Here is a 22964-nt window from a genome sequence, read left to right on the forward strand (position 1 = left end):
AAATAAATTAAATTTTTTTCTTACTTTTCAAAACAAGCCAAAATGAGCTTTTTGTTTGAATTTCATAACAAAGCCTCTATGACTGTAGACACCCCATTTTTGATCGTCCTCAAAACTTGGACGTCATTGTTTGAACACTCGATGATCATCCATGCCTGTGTTCATTTTGAGTTCCTGGAGGCCTCGGTCGCGCGTGCCTTGCCTCAAGATCTCTTAACCTGTCTGTTTTGTGCTTGGTTATGGACCAAACACTTGTGTTTTTGCTTCTAAGGAAAAAGGGTGGCTTGTTTGCCATCCCCTGAACCCATCGGCCAAGGCTTGAAGCCGTCGGCCTTGTTTTCTTGCCATCGGCCAAAAGTTTTGGTCGATCGGCACTTATGTTGGTCGATCGACACTTATGTTGGTCGATCGGCCATGTTTTCTGGCTGAACCCTGTTCATCTGCTTTATGCAGATATTTTATGCCAGCTGTCACAGCTGACATGCACAATTCACCCCCTCCATACACGTGTATGGAGTGATTTGCCCCTTTGCTTAGCTTCCTCAAGAAGCTTTGCTTTTGGTTGTCTATAAGAGAGAGCCATCTCCTCCCTCCTCAAGGGTTCAAAAAATTAAGTCTTGAGGGATAGATATACTTTTGTATCTATTCTTCTTTGTTTAGCCTTGTTTTGTACTCAAAAGTGTAGTATTGTCTTACTATTGTACACAAACACACACTAGAACACCATCCTCTTGGAGCTGAGGTCCCTTGAGGTTGATTTCAGAGTTCTTGGAGTGGTTTAAGCTTGGAAAAGTTGCTGGAGCCTTGTTCTTGAAAGTGTTCTTCAAGGATGAGCATTCTTGCTTTTAATGCCCATTTCTTGCTTAAGCTTTTAGACCTTCTTGTTTATTGTTTTAAGCTTAACTCTAATCTACAATAAGTTCTAATTTTTGATGCTTTAAATCTTTGTTTAAGATCACTTTTTGGTTTGGGGTTGTTTCCCCCCGCTTAGGCCTTGTTAGGCCTTGTTTTAGGCCATCCCTTTTGGCCCTTGTTCTTGGCTTTGCATGACCTTCCTAAATAGGAGAGGGTCATCCCCTCTCCTTATTGTCTTCAATGCTAGTATAAATGGCTTATATTGGTAGCATGTTTACTTGGCTTGTTTTAGCTTCATTTCAGTATGTATTAGGCTTTGTTTTGCCATGATATAACACTGTTTTGACTTGGTTTGGACATACCATGTATGCTTCATATACTTGCCTTGCAATCCTTTCATTTGCCTTAACGTGCATCATGTTTTAAGCCATGTTTCTAGCATGATTTTGGCTCGACTTCATGAAGCTTTTAGCCTTGTTGTAACATCCTTAAGCTCTGATTCGAGTTGTTTTGACCATATATGCCATGCTTTGTATAGCCATACGGCATTCTAGCTTGTTAGCCGTAAGTGTCCAAGTCACTAGCATGCTTTACTTGGATCATTTCAATGATTTGGCATCATTTGTTATACTATTTCAGTCCATGTTTCATGCTCAAACACTTGCACTTGTCACTCCTTTAATACTTTAAAGAGTTGATGTTTTATGCCTCATGAATGGGTCTTGTGTATGCCATCATGTTTAGGTCTTTGGGATGCCATCTAAGTGGGTTTTTGGTCTTATTTTACCATGCCATAACTCTGTTTTTCATTGCTTAAGTCATGCCATGTTTGGTTTTGATAGGTGTAGTGTAACACCTCTTTTGTAGCCTTGCATGCCTCATGCTTTTGGCCCTTTGTTCTAGCTTATTTTGGCTTTGGTCATTGCATGTTTTAGGCTCATGTTGGCATGATCTAGGACTGTTTTGGATTATACTTGTCATTTGCTTCAGATTTTGCATAGCCTTGGTTTGAGTCCCTTGGCTAGTTTCAAGCTTTAAGCCTTTATACATGACTTGCTTGCTTTATTTGGTTGGTTTGGCACCTTTCCTAACATGATTTTAGAGCTTACAATGTATGTCACATGTCCATATTTGTCCCCTTTTAAGTGTTCTTGAAAGTTGCTCTCCTATGCTTAGGTGATAGGCCAATTGTCATGCATGTTTGTATGTACCTTTGTCTTCATTTCCATAGCATTTCGGCCACTGATTTGGGCATGTTTAAGAGTTGTCCACTTTAGTTTAAGTCCATCCTTTCGCATGTTGTTGCATGTTTACCTCGCATGTTGTCGCATGATTGTTGCATACTTGGTACATTATATGTTGTTGCATATTAGTTCCCTTGCATGTTGTGGCATGCTAGTCCTATTACATTATGCTTACATGCTTGTTGCATGCTTGCTAATTGACATGTTGTTGCATGCTCATCCATCTTACATACTTGTTAGGTTACATGTTGTTGCATGTTTGTTATTGGTATTGTTGTTGCATGCCTTTTACATTGTATGCATGCATGTTTGCATGCTTAGGTTGCATATCGCTTGCTTGCATGCTCATGTTGCATTAGCTTGCTTGCATGCTTAGGTTGCATTGCATTATGTGTGTATTCCCTTGCCTCTTGATCAAGCATGATAGAGGTTAGGGCCCCTTATGTGTTTTTTTGTGCATTTCATTTGATATTGAATTGCACACTTGGCTCCTTTGGCCATCATGCATTGAAATGTGTGATTGGTGGTCCAAGGGTCAAGAACTACACACCTTTGAGTCTTAAACATGATAAGGGGTGTAGTTGTACAGACATTGTCTTGAAAATGTATTGCCATGCTCTGTTTGTCCTCTGCTGCAGCAACAGGAGCTTTTTACAAGAAGAGGTGGTCGATCGACCATATTCAGTGCTGATCGGCAACAAACATTTGGCCGAGAGCCTTATATTTGGTCGATGACCTCCCACAGTATACACAAGATGGTTCAGAAGTGTCACAGAAGTTGGCACAATTTTCAGAGGTACAGAGCAGTGCAAATAGAGGCAACATGAAGCATAGCGATGGATTTCCGAGCGAAGCTGTCCGAGCATGCATTCATCCCTCGTCTCGAGGCCATTTCAGTGTTTTAATAACTTAGAATAGTTATTTATTTCGATTTGGTTGTGTAATTAATTAATTAGCTTGTTAGTTAGTTAATTAGATGATTTGTATTATTCCTCTGGCCCCTCCATCGAGAGGGCGCAATTATGTAATAAGCGTGTGTGTGTGTGATGCATGTCTTCTAACCCCCACTTCTTTCTCCCTTTTACTTACCTGCTTCCAGTTTCTAGGGCATATTTCAATTAGCATCCTTATGCTATGAATGTTTGCACCATTCATCTGTATTGCTTGTACTGGGCTCGGCGCATCATACTAACTGCATTGTATTTCAATTCCAAGTTGAATACGTGTATCGAATTGTTGCATCTCATATGCCATTTTAGATTAGCCGAGCCTATTCTAGTTGCACTTTGCATGCGATGCAATAGCCATTTTAACATGAACTAGGATCATGCATGATTTTTAACTAGTTTCTTGTTTTGGCTCGGAGTACACTGTGAGTGTTTATGCTTTAGCATCTTGCATGAGTGTGAGTTTTGCCATGACAGCATACTTGCCATGAGGCTAATCGCTTATATGATATAACTGTCTAAATGCCTGTGGGTGAAGGTTGGATTACTTGAATTGGGACAATTCATTGAAATCTGCATTTTAGCCTACTCATGAGTAGCAAACTTCAAACCATTTTCAAACAAATGAAAATGTAATGCTTTGTTCCAAATTAGGCGATCTAGTCTATACTTGTGTGTTGTGCGCACCACATAGTAAATTCTAGCTAATAACCGGAATAAGAATGCATATGTTTTCAAAAACAAGATATCATGCTTAGTACAGGCCGATCTTTGATCGGGCGAACGGGGGTGCTCATTGCATGACCTTCTCCAATCGTACCCAAGTTCCCGAGCCGAAGCAACTTTAGTGATGACGGACACGTGGCCTTAAGCACGAGTCAGGATTTCCTAAATTTTTCCAAAATAAAATATTTAGGTGGCGACTCTATATCTGGCAAAGCAGTCCATATTTGGCACTTCTTTCTTAAAAATCAGTTTTCCAAAACGATTTGCCGGATTTGGACTCTTTGGTGATTTATCAGTCTTGCATTACACTTTGCGAGATCAGATTAAGAACCGTGACATTGAGTCCGAACTGTAGCATAAAGCCCAAGGGCGCGTCTACAATGACCTCTAAAAAGTGGACGAGGGTTACCATTTCACATAGGAAATAACTTTGTCATTAAGGTCCCTAATGGCACAAGCTTGAGCAAATAAAAGCAACTTCTCTTTAATTGTCCATAAATCTCAAGAATTGGATCACCAGTTTTAAAAAATTAAGAACAATGTTTGAAATAAAAATTAAGAACAAGTCATACAAAATCAGTCGAGTTATTTCAACTCAATGAAAATAATAATAATTTCATACAGAACTTACACTATGATTTAAGATTTTTGTATGACTTGTCCAATTTTGTCCAATCTCACTGAATAAATACAATACTTGATAGAAATTATACTATAAAATTATATGAAGAGAAAAATAAAACAAGAATCTTCATAATATCTTCAGATTCAAAATTAGTGATATATCTGTCTACTTTATAGAAATACTTAAAAAATATATCAAGATTTATCAAAATAAAACAAAATAAGTGTTTTTTAAATTGCTCCCACTTACATACGTACGATTAAATCATTGCCCAAATTAGGAGCTTTTCCCAAATTAAGGCAAAATAATTACTTATTTCCCACAGTAGGCCTAGTTTGGTCAGAATTTCCAAACTAAGCTAAAACGCGAATACAAACCACGCTTTCACCGTTTTTGTGGCTCTCCTGCGGAAAATTTGTAAAATCTTAAAAGCATGGTACAAACCACGCTTTTAATTAAGAAAATGTGGTTACAAACCACGCTTTTAAGGAAATTTAATTTATACATAAAGCGTGGTTAGGAACCACGCCTTTAAGTAAAAAAAAAAATTCTTCAGAAAACGTGGTTGCAAACCACGCTTTTACTGTTGACCCGTGGATGATAACCACGTTTTTAACCAAAATGTAAAAATTCAACAAAAAAACTCAAAACCAACACTCACTCTTCTTTCTCACACACACCCACACTCTTTCTCTCTCTCTCTAACACACACACCCACAACACTCACACACTCATATCAAACATAATTTTTATATAATTTTTGTAAATATAAATCATTTTTATCTTTCGAGTGGTTAGAAATAATTTTTTACAAATTAAATTGAAACAATCATACGTATTATAGGGGCCGAGAATCAGGAGTCGTAGAGATTTCGGATAGTCGAATCTCGGAGAATCGAGATTCGAAGCACTCGACAATTGGCCCGAAAGCTCAAATCCAACCCTACTCGGCCAAATAATCGATTAAGCGAGGGGCCGAGTGAAGATCGGTCTATTATAAAATGTGCCGAATATGAGGTGGGAAATGGATCTAATCTCAAGGCCCAAAGAATAAAGGATATAAATAGAAGAAACATCAGCCAGAATGAGGTATGTGAGAATTGTTGTGCAAAACTTAGAATACAAGCATTTTTGTACGTTGAGACTGACTTGTCCGTCGGAGTGTTAATTTCGGCAGCCCCGACCAAAGTGTTTATTCCTTTTCAAGTGACTAGAAGAGGATCACGAGCGTTCCCCAGGATCAGAAGAGTATTTCCAAGCCACCTCTCCACAATTGGCGCCGTCTGTGGGAATACTCAAGCACATCCATGGCGAGTGTGACGGAAGATCCTCCAACAGTCATTGTCGGCCCTATACCGCAAGATGAAACCACTCTAACAAACATGCTTGGAACAGAGACTATCGCCGCAAGACGTGCCTTGAATTTTGCCTCATCCTCGACTTCGGAACACGAAACAATGCAAGCGATCCTGGAACAAGCAAAGCAAAACGAAAAAAAATTGGAGAACATGATCGCAGAGAACGAACATCTCCGTTAGGATTTGGCCTCGGAGGTGGCGAAGTCTACACAAGCTGCATACTAAGGCCCGGAACGACCCGTGAGGGTAGCTGGTCGACGATCTCGAGCCCAACAACAAGATATTGATAGCAACTCCGACTCATTATCCTCGGAGCCTAAGAAGAAGGGACGATCTGAAATTTCCGGTTCTTCTAAAGAGAGTCCCCGTACAAGGCGTAAGCGAAGAAGAAACAGCGCGGATGACGATCAACACGATCCTTTTGTACGACGGATTTTAAAGGCAGTGCTACCCAAGAAATTCAAAGCACCGTCATTCACCTTGTACGACAGTAAATTGGTACAAGATGGCCGGCCACAACAGTACGTCCGAAAAGGCAACCCAACCAAAGCAATAGCCTTGACGCAGGATTCACATTCACTCCGCGTGATCCACATGATATACGGCCTGCCAATGTCATCGGCGGTGCATGCGATTCAATCAAAGTCTAACCCGCAAGAGCAACTCACTCCGGCTAAACGGCCCCATGAAGCCGAGGTTATCACTTTTGATGATTCGAATTTGTCCGGAGTAACAGTGCCCCACATTGATCCCTTGGTAATTGAGTTACGGGTAAACCGATTCACAGTTGAGCGCGTACTCATTGATCTAGGGAGCACATCGAAGATTATGTACTACAAGACATTCACCAAACCCGGCTTCTCTGAATCGGATCTTTCTCCATCCCCTTATCCACTATTCGGCTTCAATGCTAATCCAGAGTACCCGTTGGGAAAAATCAGACTTCCCGTTCGAGCAGGTTCCCGAACAGTGGATGTGGGATTCTTGGTCGTCAGGCTGCCGTCACCGTATAATCTCATCATGGGGCAATCCTGGCTGCATACTATGCGAGCCGTGCCCAGCACCTATCATCAGCTGCTTCGCTTCCCAACAGAACACAGTATTAAGCGAATCTGTGGCTCCCAGAAATCGGCACAAGCATGTTATCTCCTTGCTGAGAAAACGCCAAAAGCACTACAGGTGAATTCCATTGAGTTGCCGGATCGAGAAAGCCTCGACGATGTTGGGCGGCTCCCAAATGAAAAGGCAACGGAAGACTTAGAATGAGTTCAAATCGATGGAAGCCCGGACAAGTTCTTCATGGTCGGCGCCTCCTTGAATCAGGCCCACAGACAGCAACTAATATCTTTCCTGCTCAGCAACCTCGATGTCTTTGCATGGACTCCGTACGAGATGTCGGGTATAGATCCATCAGTTTCACAGCACCATCTGAATGTCGATCCTAAGTGCAAGCCGATCATTCAGAAAAGTCAGCGGTCAGCCGCAGAGCACACTGCTGCCGTTGTTGAGGAGGTTGACAGGCTGCTTAACGCCAGAGCAATTAGGGAAGTGACCTACCCTACATGGCTCTCTAATACAGTGGTGGTGAAGAAGAAAAATAGGACTTGGCGACTGTGCGTCGACTTCACGGGCCTAAACAAAGCCTGCCCAAAGGATTGTTTTCCTCTTCCCAGGATAGACCAGCTTATAGATGCTATGGCGTGCCATCAGCGTATGAGCTTCCTTGATGCCTATAGAGGTTATCATCAAATTGCTATGCATCCGGAGGATCAAGAGAAAACTGCATTCCTCACCCCAAGAGGAACCTATTGCTATAAGGTAATGCCTTTTGGGTTAAAGAATGCAGGGGCAACCTACCAGAGACTAGTCACCGCCATGTTCAAGAAGAAACTCGGCAAAACTATGGAAGTGTACATTGACGATATGGTGGTCAAGTCCAAAGAAGAGCAGAATTATATAGCCGATCTGGAAGAGACATTCGGCATCCTACTTAAATATGAAATGAAGTTGAACGCTTCCAAATGTGCGTTTGGTATCGGCTCTGGCAAATTCTTGGGCTACATTGTCAACCACAGAGGAATCGAAGCCAACCCAAGGAAAATCACAGCAATCTTGGAGCTCGACTCCCCTCGTTCAGTAAAGGAGGTTCAAAAGTTGATGGGGATGGCTGCCGCACTCAACAGGTTTATCAGCCGGTCCACAGATCGCTACCGACAATTCTTTCATACACTACGGCAGGGCAAGGCCTTTGAATGGTCCGCCGAGTGCGAAGCCGCTTTCAACGGCCTGAAGACCTACCTCCGCTCAGTACCACTCCTGACAACACCCTCTGTTGGCGGCCCGCTCATTTTGTACCTGGCAGTTTCTGACCGAGCTGTCAGTGCTGTATTGATAAAGGAAGAGCTGGGGGAGTAGCGACCAATGTATTATGTGAGCAAGGCAATGGTTGACGCCGAAACACACTACCTTCCGCTGGAAAAGCTCATCCTAGCCCTAGTTATGGCGGCAAGGAAACTCATGCATTACTTCCAGGGGCATAGCATTGGGGTGCTAACAGATTATCCCCTCCGATCAGTACTACGCAGTGCGGAAGCATCTGGGCGTGTTTCAAAGTGGGCTCTGGAACTTGGCCAATACGATATTCAATTTCTATCTTGAACCTCAATCAAGGGACAGGTGCTTGCCGACTTTATCACCGAATTCACAGGGGGCCTTGCCGACTTCAAGTCTGATGTCGCCGACTTCAAGTCAGATGAAATTTGACTGAAGCCGAACTGGAGGATCTATGTTGGGGACATCTGGCAGTTGTATTGTGATGGATCGTCCAATCAGCGGGGCAGTGAAGCTGGAGTTGTAATCATGACCCCCGACGGCGCAATAATTGAGCAGGCTATAAAGCTCGGCTTCGAAGCATCAAATAACGAAGCCGAATACGAAGCCCTTTTAGCCGGTTTGCAGAATGCACATATCCTGGGTGCTCGGCGTCTGCTTGTGTTTTGTAACTCAAAATTGGTGATCAATCAGCTAAAGGGGGAGTACGCGGCAAGAAACGACCGTATGGAAGCCTACATGAAAACGGCCAATTCCCTGTTGGCAAAATTTGACCATCATGAGTTGAACCAGATAACACGTGATCAGAACACCCATGCAGATGCCTTGGCTTGCCTAGCCTCCGCAATTAACTTAGAGATTAAACGGACCATCAAAGTAGGATTCATCCCAGAGCCAAGCATTGGCCCTTCGGAGGAAGTCCAAATCAACATTATAGAATCTGCACCAAGTTGGATGGATCCCATTGTTGCATTCCTATCTTCTAAACAACTCCCAGAGGACAAGAAAGAAGCACACAAGCTGCGAAACAAAGCCATGCGACACTGCTTGGATCCACAAAGAAGGCTTTATAAAAAGTCACTCACGGGCCCATATTTGGAATGTGTGCACCCAGACAAAGTTGGGGAGCTTCTGACTGAGATACACGAAGGCAGTTGTGGTGCCCATTCTGGCGGACGTTCTTTGGCCCATCGAGCTATAACGCAGGGGTATTATTGGCCAACAATGAGAGCGGACGCCGAGTGTTATGCAAAAAAGTGTGAACAGTGCCAGAAATTCTCCCCGTTAAACCATCTGCCTGCTGAAGAGTTGAACTCTATCACCAGTCCTTGGTCGTTTACCCAATGGGGGCTTGATATCATAGGACCATTGCTGAAGGCTCCAGGGAACAAGCGATACCTGATCGTCGTAACAAATTACTTCACAAAATGGGTCGAAGCGGAGGCATTAACACACATTCGAGATGCTAACGTTAAGCGCTTTGTGTGAAGAAACATCATAACACGATTCGGCATCCCCAGAGCTCTTATCTTAGACAACAGCACCCAGTTTGATTGTGGCGTATACCGAGAGTTGTGTAGCAAATATGGTATGTGGCCTTACTTTTCTACGCCGGCTTACCCCCAAAGCAATGGCCAAGCCGAAGCCTCTAATAAATCCATCTTGGATGGCATCAAGAAAAGGTTGGAGAAAGCCAAAGGCAAATGGGTCGAAGAATTGCCGAGTGTACTGTGGGCTTATTGAACTACACCGAGAATATCGACTAGAGAAACGTTGTTTGCCCTATGCTTTGGAACCCAGGCAATCTTACCCCTGGAGATCGGCCACCCGACACTCAAGTCGCAAGTTTTTGATACTGGCCAAAACGACATGATGCTGGCTTTAGATTTGATTCTAATCGAAGAACGAAGAGACCAAGCCCTTGCGTCCATGGCATGGTACCAGCAGCAGCTGGCAAAGTTGTTTAGCTGCGCCGCTACACACCAGGAGAGTTGGTCCTGAAGAAAGTGCTCCCAGGTGACAGGAAATCGGCCGATGGAAAATCGGCCGATGGAAAATCGGGTCCTAACTAGGACGGCCCCTATCAGATCAATTCGCTCGCTGGAGTAGGGGCATATCGGCTCAAAGACATGTCAGGAAAGTGTCTGCCACGACCTTGGAATTCCACGTATTTACGCAAATTTTATCATTAACCCGACTTATGGGACATAATGCTTGTTCCGAATTGTTCGCCATGTACATCTCTTTTTCTGTATTACAAAGATTCCCATTCGCCTACTACACAATCTAGTTCAAAGATGTTCCGATTAAAGCCTCCGGATTCAGAGTGCCCTTTGTGGATACCACGATTGGCGAAATAAAGTCTTCGGATTCGGAGCCCCATTGGCGAATGACGTCTTTGGGCTGATCAAAGCCTCCGGATTCGGAGCGCCCTTCGTGGATATCACAATTGGCCAAATAAAGTCTTCGGATTCGGAGCCCCATCGACGAATGACGTCTTTGGGCCGATCAAAGCCTCCGAATTCGGAGCGCCATTCGTGGATATCACGATTGGCCAAATAAAGTCTTCGGATTCAAAGCCACATCGGCGAATGACGTCTTTGGGCCGATAAAAGGCTCTGGATTCGGAGCGCCCTTCGTGGATATCATGATTGGCCAAATAAAGTCTCCAGATTTGGAGCCCCATCGGCGAATGACGTCTTTGGGCCGATCAAAGCCTCCGAATTTGGAGTGCCCTTCGTGGATATCACAATTGGCCAAATAAAGTCTCCGGATTCGGAGCCCCATCGGCGAATGACGTCTTTGGGCCGATAAAAGCCTCCAGATTCGGAGCGCCCTTCGTGGATATAACGATTGGCCAAATAAAGTCTCCAGATTCGGAGCCCCATCAGCGAATGAGGTCTTTGGGCCGATGAAAGCCTCCAGATTTGGAGCGCCCTTCTTGGATATCACGATTGGCCCAATAAAGTCTCCAGACTCGGAGCCCTATCGGCGAATGACGTCTTTGGGCTGATCAAAGCCTCCAGATTCGGAGCACCCTTTGTGGATATCACGATTGGCCAAATAAAGTCTCCGGATTCGGAGCCCCATCGATGAATGACGTCTTTGGGCCGATCAAAGTCTTCGGATTTGGAGCCCCCTTCATGGATATCACGATTGGCCAAATAAAGTCTCCCGATTCAGAACCCCATCGGCGAATGACGTCTTTGGGTTGTTAAAGTCTCCGGAAGCGGAATGCCATCGACGAATGACGTCTATGGGCCGATTAAGCCTTCGGGCCGTGCGTAACACAATGATGTCGATTAAATCAGGCCGATCAATGTCTATTTACTCGTCTGAAATACGTTTATTCAAACATGTATACAATAAACACGTGCAAGCACGTGAGTGCCGAACAAAAATTATAACAAAACATTGAAAATAAAATTCTTTTTTATTTTATTTTAACCAACCAATGATCACATAATTCTAGACGCGATCCGCGTTTGAATATTACAATGAATATTTTCATTCGGCGTCGCCCTCATCATTGCTCTTTTCAACTTCAAAGGCGGAAAAGGGCAAATGATCACGATGATCCAGACCACATAAGTTGGAATCGACACCCTTTGCTCGGAGAGCCCCCGCGGCCTGAAGAGCCACGATCCAACCATGCTTAAAACCCCGATTCTTGCATCAGCGGACCTCCTCAACAAGTGTCTCTTTCGTTTTGTCGATCCCAACCTTCCGACCAGTATAGAAACCCTGCTCGTAACCCTTGGCACTCGCATTTGCTACGGCAAACATGCTTACCGTATCTTGGTCGGCGATAGCATGACTCAATAGCCGTTGGGTCACCCTCTTGTCCACAATCGGGTTAGATTGACCTGCCGCATGCGGATTGGCGACTTTAACCTTCCTAAGCTCCCTAAGCTCGCCCTCGGCTTTCTCCGCACGAGCCTCCGAACTGCAGACCTGTTCATCCATTTTCTACATCTCCCACCGCGCGGCGCACAGACGCATGCCGACTTCGTAGGCGGTATACAACCCCTTCACGGCCCCATGAATACCTTCTCGAAACACTTCGAAATCTCGTCATCCAACCATCGATTGTTGGACTTCCGGTGGAAAGATTTGTCAAGCGAACTCGACCGCTACACCCGGATCATTGACGATGGAATTTGCCTCAGTCATCGGTTTATTCCCCACGAGCACTGCAAAACTCAATGGTCGTGGCGTCGCGTCTGACTCATTCCTAGGTCGTGGTCGCAGGGAGCCTCCCCGTTGATGATTCTCTCTTTGGGGTGATCTGCTTCGACGGCTTGAAGGTTAACGTTTTTCGCTTTCCTTGGACGTCCTTTCTCCCGTACGCGCAGGCTCGCTGCTGCGATTCATCGCAGTATCTAGCTCAGCCAGCGTTCGTCCCTCTCCTCTGCTATTGAAGAACAGTTTGTTTGACATTCACCCTCGCCCCAAGCTAGTTCAAATCAACTCTGAATAAGAATAAGTGGACCCACTGGCGCGAACTCACCCCATTTATTCGTAGGTATGCAGCGACCTCAAGGCAGTTTCATTAAACACTTTTGGCAGTCTCTAAACGACCCCGGTTAGATTAACGATGGGGCTCTGCCTTGAAGTCCATGCACTTGCTGGGGCAAGGGCAGATTTATTAATCTAACCGGCTGAGCATCTTGGCCCCATGCCGATTGATATGTGCCACAACCACTTCATGCACTAATTTTTGGCTTTTTAAACGGCCTAACTATCTAAACAGCCTAATCATCTAGTCGGCAAGTATACAACACGTTTTATCCAAAACAGCAACCAAACAATTCCGTTCATTAGTAACAGCAAAGTACAAAATGAATTTTCAGTAAGTAAATTGGGCACAAATTGTAACCATTTTACAATTGAAAATTACTAAACAAAAAGATGTAAAAAGCTGAAAATTACATGCAAATCCTAAAACAAAAACAAGAGCTGCCCAAATTAGCCTTCGGAGTCAAACTCCAACGGCTCAACATCCACTTGTTCGTATGGAATTGGCATAGCCAATGTCACATCAGCAGCAGCAAGGGCTTTGAGCCAGCCGTGTTTAAATCCCCGATTCTCAAATTTGGGAACTTCGTCTACATATTCATCAAAAGTAGATTTTTTTCCAGCATCGAATGCGCTGGAAGCCTTCAGGTCGGCTGTTTCCTTCACCGCCTTCATCTCTTCCAATCCAGCCTCCAATTTAGAGATTGCCTTCTGGGCCAATTTAAGCGCGTCGGCTATCCTTCCGACGGCCTGCAAAACAGGAAGTTAAGAACAAAATAATATATGCGTAAAAAGAAAAGACAAAGTCCAGATATATACCAAAAGAGTCGATTGTGCGGCCAACCCAATTGCAACCAGATCAGGCTCTGCCTGAAAAGCCGCCTTGTCAGCAGGCAGTGAAACAGACGTCGCCAAGATGAGTGTAACCGCTGGATCTTTGATTACCGAAGCATCGGAGGAGATCGGCATATTTTTTATCTTGGGCTGAATAACAAAAGGTACAATCACATTCGACTCCTCCAAACGAGGTCGTTTGTCGGCACGGTCTTCTCCTGAGTTGGCCTCGACATCGGCAGGGCGTTTCTCCACCCTTTGTTCAGCTTCTACACTTGCCTACACAAAAGGTTCCGCCTCGATACTTCTGTTCTTTGCCGTCTCCTCAATAACAGGCAAGGAGGACTGAGACTGAGATTCGGCAGCCCGAATCTCCTCCGCCTTTCGCCACGCGGCCATCCTTTCCACGTTCGCCTTCTTGGCAAGTTTAGTGAGGCTTAACCTAGCCATATCTTCTGGGAACGCGCCGGGAAGGTCCTCCAGACCGTGAAAAATATCGTCAAGCGGACGGTCCTCTCGACCCGAAGTGGACAGAGGATCAGCTGAATTGAGGCCGGCTTCTTCAAACGCTAACTTCAAAGCCTCATCAACCTCAGTTTCGGATTGGTCGGACTCGGCGACCTCAGCTACTTCCGGTCGCTCTGAATCTGATCCCTCGCAACCGACTTGCCTCAAATTTTTGAAATCAGTCAAGATAAGGGCGATAAGAAATTCCTCACCCTTTGGAATTAGGATGTTTTCCGTCGTCGAAAAGGTCGTATAAGTCAGCTCGTAGCGGAGCAAAACGTGGGCTGCCCTCCCCTACTTTTGAAGACTCAGTCGGCCGAAATACTTGAGCACAGTCTTGATGTTCGAAAGGACGTTGTCATTGGTCAAGGTCAAGACTTTCTTCAAATCGTTTCCTGCAAAAGCAAAACCATGAGGTCCCAAAAATAAAGTTTCATAAATGTAACAAGAGAATAAACAAAAGAAGATACTCGGCCACCTGGTTCGCCCCTCCGTCTAGGAATACGATCAAGGTGATCCTCGCCTTCCCCGAATTCCTAGTTTCCTTGGACGACGACCATAACATCATCGACTCGCTTCCTAGAGCTGGAAAGCATAGTCACTAGTTGATGGTCGGTGTCTTTGGCCCTAAGGAAATAACGCCCGTGCCGACCAGAAGACTTGGCCAAGGTGTAGCAATGCCGAATAGCGGGAATGCCAAGATTAATCCCAAGGCGGCGGTTTAATGCGATAATCCCCATCACGATCCTAAAGAAGTTGACATTGGGTTGGGAAAGGATTAACCCTCAATGGCAAAGCACGGCCCTAAGGAGTGGGTGAAAGGGGAAACGGACCCCACCCTCTGCGATTGATAGAAGAGGGAAGACGATCATGGTTTCATCAACCCTCTCCATATCGAGGGTGTCGTCTGCCACAAATGACAGACGAACGTCATCAGGAATGGAAAAACGGCGTTGGAAGCCAGAAATTCGATCCGATGAGAGGATATCTTTTAAATGTTTCGCCATTCCCCTCTGCCAATAGGATTATGCTAAGCCAAAAACAAAACAGAAAATGAGAAAACTTACAAGAGGCGATGGAGATAGAGAAGAGAAGGAAGTTGCAGAGGTAGTGCGAAAGGCAGTCCAGCGACAGGCGTCTAAAAACGTGTATGCATTTGAAAAGATGTCGAAATTTTAAATCACAATAAATAGAAGTGTACGAAGAGGCAGGAAGTTGAAATGATAATCGAGAAGCGTGTGTACAAACATTTGCATTGGAATACGGTCAGCTGCCGAATTTCGGCTCTGACTCTTCGAGTTCGAAGCCAAACACTCCAGCCAACTGTCGCTAGTGGAGTGCTTGGGAGGCAATTGTAGGGGCCGAGAATCGGGAGTCATAGAGATTCCGGATAGTCGAATCTCAGAGAATCGAGATTCGAAGCACTCGGCAATTGGCCCGAAAGCTCAAATCCAACCCTACTCAGCCAAATAACCGATTAAGCGAGGGGCCGAGTGAAGATCGGCCTATTATAAAATGCGCCGAATATGAGGTGGGAAATGGATCTAATCCCGAGGCCCAAAGAAGAAAGGATATAAATAGAAGAAACATCAGCCAGAATGAGGTATGTGAGAATTGTTGTGCAAAACTAAGAATACAAGCATTTTTGTACGTTGAGACTGACTTGTCCGTCGAAGTGCTAATTCTGGCACCCTCGACTGGAGTGTTTATTCCTTTTCAGGTGACTAGAAAAGGATTACAAGCGTTCCCCAGGATTAGAAGAGTATTTCCAAACCACCTCTCCACAAGTATCTATATAACATGCCCAAAAGTTAAAATGATAATTATTTTTTACCCTTAAATGATAATTAATTTTTATTTTTTATTTCTTAACCAAATTAATTTTTAATTTTTTTAAAAAAAATTTCAAAAATCAAACCATACATAGCCTAAAAATCTTTTGATAAGTCATTTCTTACGTTGGTAACTTATTTAATTATTTGTTAATTTTATGACATTTTTACCATCTGAGGTATGTTTGGTAACCATTTCGTTTTCAGTTTTCAATTTATATTTACAAAAATTTAAAAACTATCATAAAAACTTGTTTCATAATTTTTTTTTGTTTATAAATGGTTGTCTCAATTTGTAAATTTGAGAAAAAAACGTAAATTCAAAAAATGAGTTTACGTTGGTTTTTAAACAAAAATTTAAAAATTTTACTAACAAATTTTTTTTTTCAATTAATTTTTTTTTCAAAAAATTTTTTTTCCAATTAATTTTATTTTTTTTTCAATGAATTTTTTTTTTCAAAGGTGAGGGGAGAACTATCATAAATATAAACCTGAGGGGGTGTCAGCGTAATTTACCTAAATAAAAAAAATAAATTTTAAGAATTAAAGTAAAAAAGTAATCATTTTATATAGTTGATTATTATTTGCTATTATAAATTATTATTATATATATTTAATATTGGTCTAAATTTTATAAAATAAAATTTATATATATTAAAAATTATATATGTTTGATGTGAGTGTGTGAGTGTTGTGTGTGTGTCAGAGAGAGAGAGAGAGAGAGAGAGAGAGTGAGAAATAAGAGTGAGTGCTGGTTTTGATTTTTTGTTCAAAACATGTTTTGAAAACACGTTTTTACATAATTTACTTAAAAGCGTAGTCACGAATATATATAAATCAAATTTCTTAATGTATAAATCAAGTTTACCTACACTTTATAATTTATGTAAAGTCACAACCTACACTCATAATTTATGTAAAGATTAGAAATTTAGGTAAATTAGAAATCTTGTTACTTTGATATAGGTTGTTACTTTGATGTAAATTTAGGTTTACCTACACTCATAAGTTTACCTACCTCATAAGATTTCTAATTTACATGCACTCATAAGTTTACCTACAATCAAAGTAACAAGATTAACAATCTACACTCATAAGTTTATGTAAATTACCTAGATTTCTAATTTATCAATTACCTAAATCAACCTACAACAATTAAATTTATGTAATGATTAGAAATGTTGTTACTTTATAATTTATAATCATTTTTATATAATTTACACAGAATGAAGTTCAAAATTTAAATTGATGAAATTAAAACTTTCGAGTTTAAATTAAAAAATACGTAAAAGTATGGAGTTTTTTTTGTAATTTGTCCAATATTTTAAACATGTTTGTGTTCCTTGTTGGCAAAAATCAAAATAAAAATATATTTAGTATACACTGTAATGTAAAAATTTCATGCCACTAATAAATGTAATTTTAAGAACCAAATAATTTATTTTTAAATGGTATGCCTTTTTAAAAATAAAATTTTGGTGTTGACAAGATAGTAATTCATTACCAAATGTCTAATTCCATCCTTAAATAATAGAGACAATTGGTGAAAAGTTTATTTCAAAGGGGTATAAAGTATTACATTCAGGATAAAATCTTGTTTGGTAATAAGGACAAAGTGAAAATTGTTGACGATGTTAACAAAGTTGCCGGAAAAAATTATGTTTGTTTTTATCACACCATAGATTCGTCATTGTATTTGTATCATAGAATAGCATAATACATTTTTAATAATTCTAATTTTTATCATAAAAAATTAGAAATCTCTTCTAAAATTAATCCAAAATTAATAAAAAATCTTCAGAACAAAAACTTAGCTGAATTATGACATAATGTGATTAGTTATAACATATTGTGAGGTCAATATGACATTATTTTGATTATGATGTATGAGTTGTTTAGTTATTAAGTGTGTGAAAATATAATTTTCCCGTTCCCACCCTATTTCTCGTTGAAGTGATATTGGGGAAAATTACAATCTCTATTGAAAACTCAATTAAGTTATGAGCTCTTACCATAAAAGTTTTTCAAGTGGACAAAAAAAGAGTTCTTTTTTGGGTAGTATACTAGTTTTCTAACAAATGTAAAATATACCTAATTCTTGTTAACTCATAAGTAGGTGTAAATGTTATGAATTTATAATTTTATATTTAAATTTGTAGATAGTTTCTGATGAATCCTTAAGCAAATATTAAATGTGATAGTGATTTTATGCAGGACGCGTTCTTCTTTTTTTTTTTTTGCTTTTATTTTTAAATGTGACATCATTTATATAATAGAATACATTGCATGTCTGTTTGTGTCAAAATTATAATATGAAATTTAAATTTTAGTACAAGTCTGAATTGTTTATTTTTATATTTATTTTCTGTATGACAAAACACAAGATTTAATATATTATACATCTAACAATAACTCATCTAATAAAATAAATCTGAGTACAAAATAAAAAATAAATCCTAAATGGAGAAAAAGAACCTTCACACAGAAAAGATACGAGTCTCCACATACGTAGTAAAAAAAAACTCCACGTACAGATGAAACCTCAGCCGTTGTTTTATATGAATAAAAATAAGTGAACAAAAATGAGAAAATAAACAATAATAAACGAATAGAGACAAAAATAAAAATGCGAGAAAATATAAATTGAAGTAATGTTTAGTTGTGTTGAAGTAATGTTTCACCTCTACAGTTCCTTCTACCCTGGAAAATATAAATTGACAAAAATGACAGGGCTGCTTTTTATATGAAAATGTCACTTATGATATAAATGTCACTTATAGGAAAATATAAATTGTCTTTTGACTCCCACAACTTCATTTCACCAAGTATCTGCTTAAACAAATTCAAATAACTAACACAAAAATAAAAGCAGGTGAATTCACAAAAATCAAATCAACACTTAAATATTACCAAAACAAAGAAGAAGAAACATGAAAAAAGAAAAATTTACATTTACCGTGCACAAGAGCATGATGCTAATCGTAATAAATAATGAAAAATACAGAATACAAGAGCATGATGTTAATTTTGTATGTGTTGTAAGCTTTTTTTCTTAAAAAGCTAAAAAATCTAAAACATAATCATTATTTTAACTCATATTTTAATTAAAAAATCAATAATGATTGTTGGATTACAATTGCTGATTACTTAAATAAAGTTCTTGCCTCACAAGTAATTGTAACTGAATAAGTTAAAATTCATATAGTTCTTTTAGAAGTAAAATCCGATATAAGTATATTGTTGCTATTTTAATGTTTTTTGTTTTCTTGAAGCAAGTATATAGGGACTGTTCCAATTATTTTCTACTGGGGGGGAAACATAATTCGGGATCCCGATGAAGGCGTCTCATATGATGCTGAGCCAAAAGGGATATATGGGGTGCAACTTGGCACCACGCTTGGCAATTTGGAGGAGATGTTCATGTCCAAGGTGGTAAGTTACGGGGAAAGTGTCCGATTGACCTTCAAATGTAAATATCCTTATCGCCAGTGGCAAACACTCAGCAAATACAAGATATTACCAATCAATGATGATGAGGCATTGAACACCGTATTAAGTATCGGTGCAAGTTTCCAACCACCAAATTGTTTGGAAATCTACATTGATAAAGAGGTTGTACACAATGTCCCGAATATGACACAAATGGATTCTCGTCCGTTCACTACATTGCTGACGCATGGGATTGACACGACAACGTTTCAGTCTCCTATGTATGAATCAGATCGATGTTATGCAGTGGGCTTCACACAACAGTCATTTGAGGGCCATGGTGTAGAATCAAGTTCACGTGGTGGATATGATTATGAATTTGACAATAACATAGAAGATGTGCCCACCTGCAGCCATCATACCACTCTAGTTGAAGTTACTGGTAATATGGCTGAAACAGTGAACGCTGACAATGACATGTACGGTCCTGATGTCTCCCTAGACGATGATGAGAATGAAATGTGTGATGAAGAAAATTTATTGGGCGGATCAGATGATGATGATGAAGAAGATGATGATGCCGACGCTCCCGTTGACCCTGAAAATGCCCCCATTCCACCTAGAGCTGAAATCCCTTTCTATGAGAACATTCACATGGGTGGTGATTTTGACATGAGTAGTCGTGATGTCGTTCCCCGTAACCAGATCTGGAATGCTGAAAATCTAGAGTTAGACAAAGGGATGGTTTTCGTTGATAAGAAGCAACTTGTACATGCTGTGAAATTGTACCATACAACAAATAATCGAGAGTATAAGGTCGTAACCTCCAAGCGAGACATTTGGGTGTCTGCTTGCAAGCACGATTGCAGTTGGTGGTTGCATGCATCTCTTAGTAAGAAATATGGTCTTTTTGAAATAAAGCAGTACAGGAGTCCTTACCATTGTTTATACCCACGAATGAACAGGGACCACACTAATATTAGCTCTAGTTACATTGCTTCTCATATTTTGGGACAAGTTGCGGTTAGTATAAAAAATAAATGTTTACATATATATACATATTTGTTTGTTTATAGTGTTCACACCCAAATAATCCAACTCATATTTGATTGTTGTATGCAGAATGAACCTGATATGCTAATTAAGAATGTCATCGAAGATATAAAAACGACCATAAACTATAGCATATCATACAAGAAGGCGTGGCATGCAAGGGCAAAGGCAATTAGAATGGTATTTGGGGATTGGGATGAATCATATAGGCAGTTACCTAAATTCATGCATGCATTACAGACATCTAATCCTGGCACCATCGTTCAATAGAAGCATAGATATACCGGGCATACAACCATTATGCCCATTTTTCACTTTGTTTTCTGGTCTTTCAAACCCGCCATCGATGGCTTCAGATATTGTAGGCTTGTTATAACCATAGATGGTACATTCTTATACGGTAAATACACTGGTGTTTTGCTTATAGCAACGATTGTCACTGCCAATGGCAAAGTTTTACCGCTTGCATTCGCTGTTGTCGACAAGAAGAGTTTGGAGTCTTGGTCGTTCTTCATTTCAAATATCAAGGAACATATTTTCATGGACCGACAGGGAGTGACTTTGATATCTGATCGAGTTGAGAGTATTTTAGCTGCTGTGAGGCGGCATTGGCTGAATCCCTCGCTCCAATTTGTTGGATATCATCGGCACTGCCTTTGACATGTTTGTAGTAACTTTAACACAAAGTTCAAAAATAAGGAGCCAAAAAAACTTCTATGGAAAGCAAGGAGTGCTGATCAACGACGAAAGTGTAATGTTTACTTAGAATAGATACAGGCTATTAACCAAGATGCCATCGATTGGGTCCACAAGATGAATCCTGTGGAGTGGGCCATGTAGACATCCCATTTTTGACCAACCTTAAGACTCAAACGTCATCGATTGAATGCTCAGTGATGGTGCTTGTTGTGCTCGTTCTAAGGTTTCGGAGTTTTGGCTGAGAGCCTTACACCCCAGACCTTGGGACCCTTTTGTGTTTTGCCTCGGTTTGCGAACTAGGTCTTGTTTTCTCTTCCCGAAGGGAGGGAGAGGTCTTATAGACCATATCTTAGTGGTCGTAGGCTGCTTTTCGTGGTCGTAGGCCACTGTTCCCGTTTGGAGACCAGTTTCCGATTTTCGAAGCCGTCAACCGTGCGCCTCGGTTCGGGACCGCTTAATTTTCTTCGTTTGGCACGATTTTTGGCACACACCTTGTTTCCTCTCTCTAGAGGGACATTGTGGCCCGGGAGACCACCTTTATGGTCGCACGCCACTTTCGATGCTTAATAGCCTGTTTTCGGGGCACCCCGCTGTGCGTTTTGACTCCCGAACCCTCATTTTGCATCCGTCTTGGTTCATTTTTGGCATGGACCTTGTTTTCATTGTTTGGAAGGTGGTACAAAGGTGGGAGACCACCTTTTCTCCTTGGAGACCATTTTTTTCCCGCCGGCCGATTTTCTTGTCAGGTAACTGGTCTCCCTCATTTTTGGGCCACAATTCCTGGTCTCCCACCACACCACTAGCTTGCATTCAGTTGGAAGACGACCAAATGGACTGGCCCACCACCTTTCTTTGAGTTGACCCTTTTAAACTAGTCGGCCGACCAGGGGAAGTGATCGGCCAACCACCTGAACTGGTCGGCCTGCCTCCCTCAGTCTTGTCTCTGTGAGTTATTGCCAGCTGTGCCAGCTGGAAGGCACAGACTGCATCCTCCACACACGTGTATGGAGGATCTTTGCCTTTGGTTTTTAGCTTCTTTGAGAAGCTAAGGTCTTGTATCTCTATAAAGGAGAGCCTCCCCCTCCTTTGTGAGGGTTCTGAAATTGGTCTAAGGCAAAACATATATCCCTCTCTATATCTCACCATTTTGGCTCCAAAGTGCATAGTTCTTGACCCTTTTACACTACACCTCATAGCCATACACTTCCACCATTTCTTTGAGGTCCTTGGAGGTCATTTTTAGAGGTTAAAGGTCTGGTTTTTGGGTCCAGAGGTTGCTGGTCCTTTTGTGCTACAAGGGTAACACATTTTCTCCCTTTTAAGGCTTTATTTTGCTTCATCTTTTAGCTATACTTGCAGGCATATTTGAGCTCCGGTGTAAACTGAAAAAAGTCTTATTTTGAGGCCCTTAACATGTTTGTTTAAGATCATTTTTCTTTTGTGGGTCATCTACCCCCTTGCATGCTTCATTTTACGTTGTTTTGAGTCATGCCTTAGAGCATTTGTGTTGGCCTTTGTTTGGCCTTTTAGCCACTGAAATCCAGTGGATTTTCAGTGGCTAGCATGCTATTTTGAGTGCCAAAATCAGAGAGGGGTGACCCTCTCTCTCATTGTTTTGGTTTTCTAGCATTTTTGGCCTTACAAAGGAGCCCTTATTTGCATGCTTCCAAGCCATGTTTCAGGCCATTTTTGATGTGCTTTAGGACCTGCCTAGGCTATTTCCAGAGCTTTTTTTTCCATATTGGATGTCCATCTTGCATGTGTAGAATAGCCCTCTTCATAGCATATCAAAGGAGCATCTCATTCTTGCATGCATTAACCATGTTTCAGTAGGTTTTTGGGCTTTATTTGGCATTTCATACCTCTGAATTTTGTTGGTTTAGTGGCCTCCTGATTGCCTCACATACTTGTAGTGCAAATCCTCTTTACTAGCTTACATTGCATGCTATTTTGGCCTTTGATTCTAGCACTTTTTGGCCATGCCTTAAACTGATTTTGTGCATGTT

Source organism: Camellia sinensis, chromosome 6 (genome assembly GCF_055761805.1).
Source record: "Camellia sinensis isolate YWXY chromosome 6, ASM5576180v1, whole genome shotgun sequence".
Taxonomy (NCBI): domain Eukaryota; kingdom Viridiplantae; phylum Streptophyta; class Magnoliopsida; order Ericales; family Theaceae; genus Camellia; species Camellia sinensis.